Source organism: Seriola lalandi, unplaced genomic scaffold, assembly GCF_002814215.2.
Source record: "Seriola lalandi dorsalis isolate HSWRI2012SDOR001 ecotype SW California unplaced genomic scaffold, Sedor1 jcf7180002054304, whole genome shotgun sequence".
NCBI classification, from domain to species: Eukaryota; Metazoa; Chordata; class Actinopteri; order Carangiformes; family Carangidae; genus Seriola; species Seriola lalandi.
The window spans coordinates 33,474-41,115 of NW_019524857.1; positions in this window are offsets into that span (position 1 = coordinate 33,474).

Consider the following 7,642-nt stretch of genomic DNA (forward strand, 5'->3'; position numbering starts at 1 on the left):
TGTGCTGATAGTAAGTGAGTCAGGTGTAATAACATAGATAACCAGTAGAGGGAGCTATGTATTAGACAGTGTGGTGCGTTTAGTAAAACGGGAACACACGATAAAGAAGGAACTAGAGGATTTAGGATGTACACAGAGAAGCAGGTATCTTAATAAAGTTCGAGCGCAAGCTCATGTTCACAAGAAGATGTTTCTTCATTTAATGATGAACAACACACTGTTCAGTAAGTCTTTTGCCTTTGCAAAAACCTAACGCATGACAGAAATTTTACATTATCTTGCTCAAATATTAGCAATTTGTGAACTATTATGAGAGAATAAGTCCTACTTGACTCCTAGATCATTTAGGAAAACATTGCTGCTATAATGCCAGACAACAGCTGAAGTCACCTTCGTAACTCTTTTCCCGTTCTCTCATTTTTGTTAGAAATGTTTCTCTTTGTGAAAGTGACTTTTTTTTTTTTTTTTTTTTAAAACACTTAGTAAGGATGTGAGATGGAGACGAAGCTTCCCAAATTACATGAATCAGCCTGTTCAACCAATCTGTTGAACACAGCTCTACTGGCATCAAATATTGGCAATGCTGACTCATGCAAAAAGCAATTACTGCATAATTTATTACCGTCTATCAGTCGGTAGCTTCAGAGTAAAAATTGAAAATATTCATATTAAAATGCAGGTTTTGGAGTGTTTTGAATAACTCAAATGCAGAATAGTGTAAATTGCAGTTAAGTCTATAAATATCTTGCTGAAAGCTGGATGCTATTTGGGTTCAAGCCTCAAAAGCAGAGGGGAAAATTTAAAAATGTAGTGGCATGCAGGTTTCCTGTATGATGGGTATTCGGTTAAGTATGTTCAAAATGGCTCCAAACCAGCTCTTTGTTGGGGTCCATCTTTTGTGCCAATAACCAATAATGTCCCAGGTGGACTGTCTGGTCAACAGCCCAACCACAGCTACAGCTAACTGTGCCACCTGCACTGAACAGCTGCCACCGACGCACCAAATCAAAGCCTACGAAATATGGCTCCACGAAGGGGTAAGTGAACACTTTATTCATTTATTACCATTCACTTTGCTGTCACAACTGCCCCAAAGGACTGAAGATTGGTGGGGTTGTAAATAGTGGGACAGTATCCTGAAGTGTGGCTTCTTTGCTTCATCCTGCTTTAGTCTCAATAAACACTTTACTAAAGTGTGGCAGTGTGGTGCCTGCTATGATTACACCCACTAGCTGTATCATGATGTGTAAATGTAATGGCTGGGACCTGGGGTCTGAGCGCTGCAGTTATTGAGCTTGGCCCTATTAAATACAGAAACTGATAATCTCTCAACTGCACAAACACTTTACCCATCTCCCATTTCTGTGTAGGTGCAGAGCTATGCAGTGATCAAAACACACTTTTTTATAATAAGGGTTCAAGACAGGAGTTGACTTTTGAAATCTATAGTAGAATCAAAAGTGAGAGTAAAAAAATATTAGATATAACACAGCAGATTCACTGATACTGCTTACAAATCAGAGCAAATATGTTACAGTGAAAATGATTTAGGACCGAGGTTTTGTAATTATTTCTTAAAGGACGTGTGGATTTACAAAAGCACAGGCCAAATATCAGTTGCATTGTCCCAGAAAGAAGCAGCAAGTCCCCTGAATATAGGCTATAAAAACTTTCTGAAATGTTGTATCAGCAACACACCAGCCTCTGACAGCTGTGGCTTGTGCTTCAGCACTAAACAGAAATATAATTTACTATCTCAAATTTACATTTACACATTTCTTATAATAGAGAGTACACTGACACATGATGGTCCAACAAGACAACTGGTTTGTAAATTCACACACTGCCCTCAAAGTCCACAAAGGAACAAAAAAGTCCATGGTCTTACTGATAACAATCCAAAAGTGCAAAGCATCGCATTCTAGATATGCAAAGTTAGTGAGTGGCTCTACACATGTCAGTGATGTCACACATTGTGATTGGCAAATGTCAGAAATCTTTTACTGCTCACTATTGTGTAAACTATTATATAGGGAGTAGTGAATGAGGGAACGAGGGGGTGGACGGAAAATACATTAACTGAACAATACTTTGTTATTGACCTGGAATTAGCAACACATTTGCCTCAGACAGCTAGTGCAATGACCAGCTTGGTTAGCAATAAGCTTATCACAGAAAAACTCATTAAAATGTAAAATGACATCCAGAAAAATCTACAGTCAAATAATTGCAATGATAAATATGGTACTAACAAAAATGGTGCCACAAGGCATTAAGGGTGTAGATAAAAAAAAAACCTGTCGATGTTTGGTTACAGATCAAACACAAACATGGATGTAACAATGTTGGTTTAACTGCAAATATAGGGAGGGTTTGCGACACAATGTTCAACTCACACCAGCTGCTGTTGACAGATTTATAGGTTCTAAAATAAACTGAGGCTTTACTCAAAATGACAGTGGGTAAATCCCCAAATCTTGTCAATATAAGCTAACTTTGCAGCTAAGCTACATTGACACACATAATCTAACAAATTTGTAAAAGTTACTGACAGTTAAACACATTTTCCGACCTGTCCCATCCTAACAGAATAGATTTTTATTTCAGCTGTCATTTCTTCTAATGAACTAGCAGTCTACAAACTGTCTTTTGTTTTTTTTTATTATGTTTTTGCCTTGTTTCAAACGTTCATTTACCTTAACTTAATTAACAGTTATATGGCTGCTCAGAGGCCATGAAAGCAGTACTCCAACCAGGGAGTTTCAAACATTCACTCCTGAGCTTCTAAAGGTGTCCGTTTAAGTATGTAGATTTAAAAACAGGAGCAGTTGTCATCTTTTTTTTTTTCTTTTTTTTTTTGGTTACCATGGATTCTGATAGTGGTTGGCTTTTACTAAGGAACCCTGAACTCACGTAAACAGCATTACCAAAGTTCATTGCTATTACCTATGTTTTTGATTTTATTTTTCTTCATGTAAAGCACTTTGAGCTGCAATTATGTATGAGACGTGCTATACAAATAGTTTATTATTACAGAACAATAAAAAGAAACAAGTCTATAAATGCATTGGTATAAAATGATGAGATGGTGAAGTGAAACCTCTGTTTTTATTTATATTAACACAAGCCAAAATAGTATTTTTCAGCTCTTCAAACTCAATGCACTCAGCTCTGCACATGGTAGAAATGATCACATTGGATACAGTGGCTCTGCTTCAGACCTTCGATCAATAACACTACATCAGTAAAGTGTCTTAAGAAAGTAACATTCATGTTCAGTACAACAAAAAAAGAAATAAAATCTGATTTTTTTCACCAGTTCTGTCAAGGTTATGAATATGAATGTATTTGTGCTATCTGAAGGATTTTCTTTGATGCATCACAAAACTTATAATACACTTAAAGATGCGTACATTGTACACTGCACACACTGTTGGTATTATTAAGTTGGACTTGCTCCTTTTACTGTCTTCATTCACCTCTTTGCTCAAACACACAGCAATCTCTGTAGACTGACCTGGGCATATGGGATCAAGACATGGCAAACTATAGCTACCAAATGGTGCAAAACCCTATTTCAAAGTTACACAGGAGAATACATCACATTCAGCAGGACTGAATGTACAATGAATCCTGCTGTTTCTCTGTGGCAATGTTGTATAAACTTTATCCAAACACAATATGCTATTGGAAACGCATGAAAACAATAAAATGAGAACGTATTCAGGCTTCTAACACAAGAAATTGTTATTGCCATGTGACCTATGCTGCTCAGCCAAGATGCACTCATCCACTAACCATTGGATGTTTTCAGCTCAGTAGTCCCCTAGCATAGACAGGAATGATCAATATGGCCCTCTTTTACTGCTTCACTACACAACTGTCTAGTCCTGCAGCTCTGGAATAGCTTGACATGCACAGACATTGAGGTAAACAAACCTAGAATCGCAAAGGTGAGTTTAAAGGGCCCTAAAGGATGCTTCTTTTTAAATATTTTTCAACTTTGAGTCTTCCTACTTCTCCTCCACCTCCTTTTTCATTTTTTACTGTCTCTCAGGGGTACACACATTTTTTCAGCTGTAACACCAGAATACTTGGGTACCTCCTCTTTCCATGTCATCCTTTACAGCTCCTGTCCCTAAAAAAAAAAAGGCTGCAGACTGTGTCGCCTGTGATTTGTACCACCATTTTTGAGGTTTTGCAAAGTTGGTAATTTCACTTTAGCTGTATAGTCTTGCTGTGCTCACAACTTGATGCTTTGATTGCTTTTAGAACAGCACTATAACATGCAGCATTTTTGCATTTTGCTTTTGTGACATACTTTGAGATCCTGCAGTGGTGGTTTGGTGGTGTGTCCAGCCGGCCTTCACTAAAAACAAGCCTGGACTCTAGTGTGGCCCTACCAAAAATACTGTGCTTTTTTTGGCCCCAGGAAACAAATGCCAAAGACCGAAGTCTTACTCATAATATTACTGTCGGTTTAATAAAAAGAAATCCAATCTTTTGCTGTATGGTTGGGGCTGTTTTCAAAAACTTGACAGCCAGTGTCACTTAAACAATAAAAAAATAGTTTAACATCCTCACCATGTATCTTATACCCATTAAGTAAAATGTCTTTAAACAGTTTAAAGCTCATCTCCCTTTTTTCTCTGACCCTCAGATCCACAGTCTTGAGACGCCTAAAAGAAATCCTGCCATAAAGTTACAATCATCCATTTAAAAGAACATCACAAGTGTAAGCAGTGTCTGCTCGTTCTCTCAATATGCTGCTCTTGCCAAACAAGATCCTACTGCTTTGGGCTTGAGGAGAATTAAGTCATTAGGCTCAGGTCCAAATGAAGTCACAGTGAGTCATTCGTGTTAAAGGTTTTTGCAAGTGTTTTTTTTTTTTTTTGGCTAGTTGAGTACTAAGTCATCAAATCCTTAACACAAGTCCACTTTGACACACCTCGGTGTTTAACGTGCAAATGGATGCTGATGAAGTAAAGAAAAAAAAAACATGCATTAGGCAAATAGGGAGATATGAAACATGAACATTATTTCTTTTAGAAGTGCTAAAAGCTGATGTGTTAATGCCAAATGTGTGACAGTGAATTCCCCTCCACAATGGTTTAGGATATTTAGACGTCACAGTAAACAGTTTGTGCTCATTAAAACGGGTTTATACAACTAAATCCACATCATTTATTGTAGTTTAGGGCTCAAGTTTTGCACTTAAAAACTCCACTGAATTTAGCCTTTTACATTATTTAAATCATGGCCAAAATCGCCTACAGTCATAATTTCCACTGTCTTACTAGTTCCCATAATTATCATCATCATGCTTGAACGCTTTAATTGATGTCTCACCCTGAGAAAACTATTAGTGGCCTAAAAATGTATTTAAAAATTACAGAAAAAACACATAATTAGACTACTGACTTTCTTCTACTCGGATGGTCCTCCATCCATCCCTTCCATTTTTTCTGAACGGTATTCATTCAAATATCTTTTTTTGAACCATAAGAAGCAGGGCATCGACAGAGAGATTATTTAAATTCATTCAAAATTAACGTATCAAAGTTTTTGCACATGCATTTTGTGGGGAAGTATGATAGTAACTGCTTTTGATTTGCACTTAGCATTAATTAATGTATCTGTATACGATAGCATACACACAATTCACTCTAAACATTTATAGTGTCAGGGCCTTTTTGTCCTTGCCACCACAGTATCATCCAGTAATCTTTTTGGGGCTTGCCATATTGTAAGGGTGACAGTTCTAGATATTTTTGTACATTACATTTGATGCTCGTCAAGTGTGAAGGGTACAAGGCAAAACAGCTGAACAGCTCCAGCTGTAGGCATTCTGCACAACATATGCAAATAATAGAGACAAAGAACCTTTGTTACAAGAGCCAAACCTACCACTCGTTTTAGTGATTTGTGGATTTATCTATTGAATTATTGGGTTTATTCATTCATCTTTTAGTTCCAGCTTATGTTGACCTCTAATAAATGGTTCTATATGTATTGCATATTCTGCACAGTCACAATAATTAGTGTCAATGATTAATAAATAGTCAGAGATCCTCTCTACTCCCAGCAGCTACATGAGATCACCAGATGTGCTACGTCTTTTTGATAAAAGACACTTTATGATAACTACGTGTTCCTGTGTATGTGTCATTTTCTAATTACATAGCTGCTGCTGTCAGCTTCTGCACCGACAGTACCACACAATCTTTCATCCATGGATTCACACAGAACAAATTTAACATGATTTCCATATTGTCTGATTTCTATCTTAGAATTTGAAGAGTGGAACGAAGGCACATTTACACAAGCCGGTTCATCTGTTTGAACAATCTACAGGCCCCCTCTTGAATATAGCCCTCAATGCATGCTAAACAGGCTTCTAGATTATCACCATAATCCAATATTGTGCATGTTTCCCATGTTAAGTTCTGGGATACACAGAATAACAATTTCAGATCTTGAATTGGCAGCGTATAATAGGAGTGTAGTCTGTAGGGGAACAGAGCCATTTGTTTAGGAACAGTGCAGGCAGCCCCGGGGTATGGAATAAATATGTGTTTGAAGCTTTTGTATTTCTATGCAAGGGACTGAGCTGTGGTGTTGTGGCTTATGAGAACGTTCTAAGGTTAGAGTAATAGGCTTCCTCTCAAAAAGTAACTACAAAAATGTTTTTGTGTTCAAACATGAGGGTACGATACAGATGCTGCCTCTTCTGCTGTGTCCTTGTGGTGTAAGCACAGAAGCTCATCACCGTTTTGTGGACTGCAGGTTAAGTCTTAAAAAACCATGCCTGTAATCTGCCCATAAACAAACTCTGCAATCACTTTGTCACATTTTATATCCAATGTAGATATTTCCTGATGGAAAGCCACCAAAAAAAAAAAAATAAAAAAAAAATAATAGTTTGCCTCTGACAGATGTTGCTGGTATAATTCAGAGAGGGACGTGTTATTTCCATCTGTAGAGGTGAGAGGCTTTCTGGAAGGCTGAGTGTGCATATTTTTCAGTGAGGAAATTAACTGCTAGACGTTAGGGAAGTTAGGATTGCTTTGCCTTCTGTGTGTGTGTGTGTGTGTGTGTGTGTTTGTGTGTGTGTGTGTGTGTGGTGCACTTACACGTAATAGAGTTCTATAACCTGTATTTGATCATGCATTTCATAATCATTAGGTGAGGCCTTGGCTGTGGCATCAGCCTTTCATAGGAGAGCTGCAGTTGTTTATCAGCTTGTGCTACTGCAGACAGCTGTAAATAAATGAAGAAGGAGTAACTCCCGGGAGTATGGGGACACTCTCATTGGGATTTGCCGGCTAGTTTTGTCATGGTAGACTTGGTTCTGCATTTTTTTTCTTTCATACAACTTTTGTCCTTTTTTTTTTCCCATGTTACATTTATTCATTCATCATGTCACAACTTCTTCTTACATTAATTCCTGTCGTAGTAATAGAGTTTTCCCTGATTAATCTTTCACCCATTTTACTCTACAGCCAGTATTGCAGCAGCACCCTACTTATTTAATTTGAGAAACGATCTGAAAGAAAAACTCAGGATAATAAATGTTTTCTCCTCTGGGACACTGTTTGGTACAGGCGACATCCATCTTTGTGCACCCCCCCCCCACCCCCAC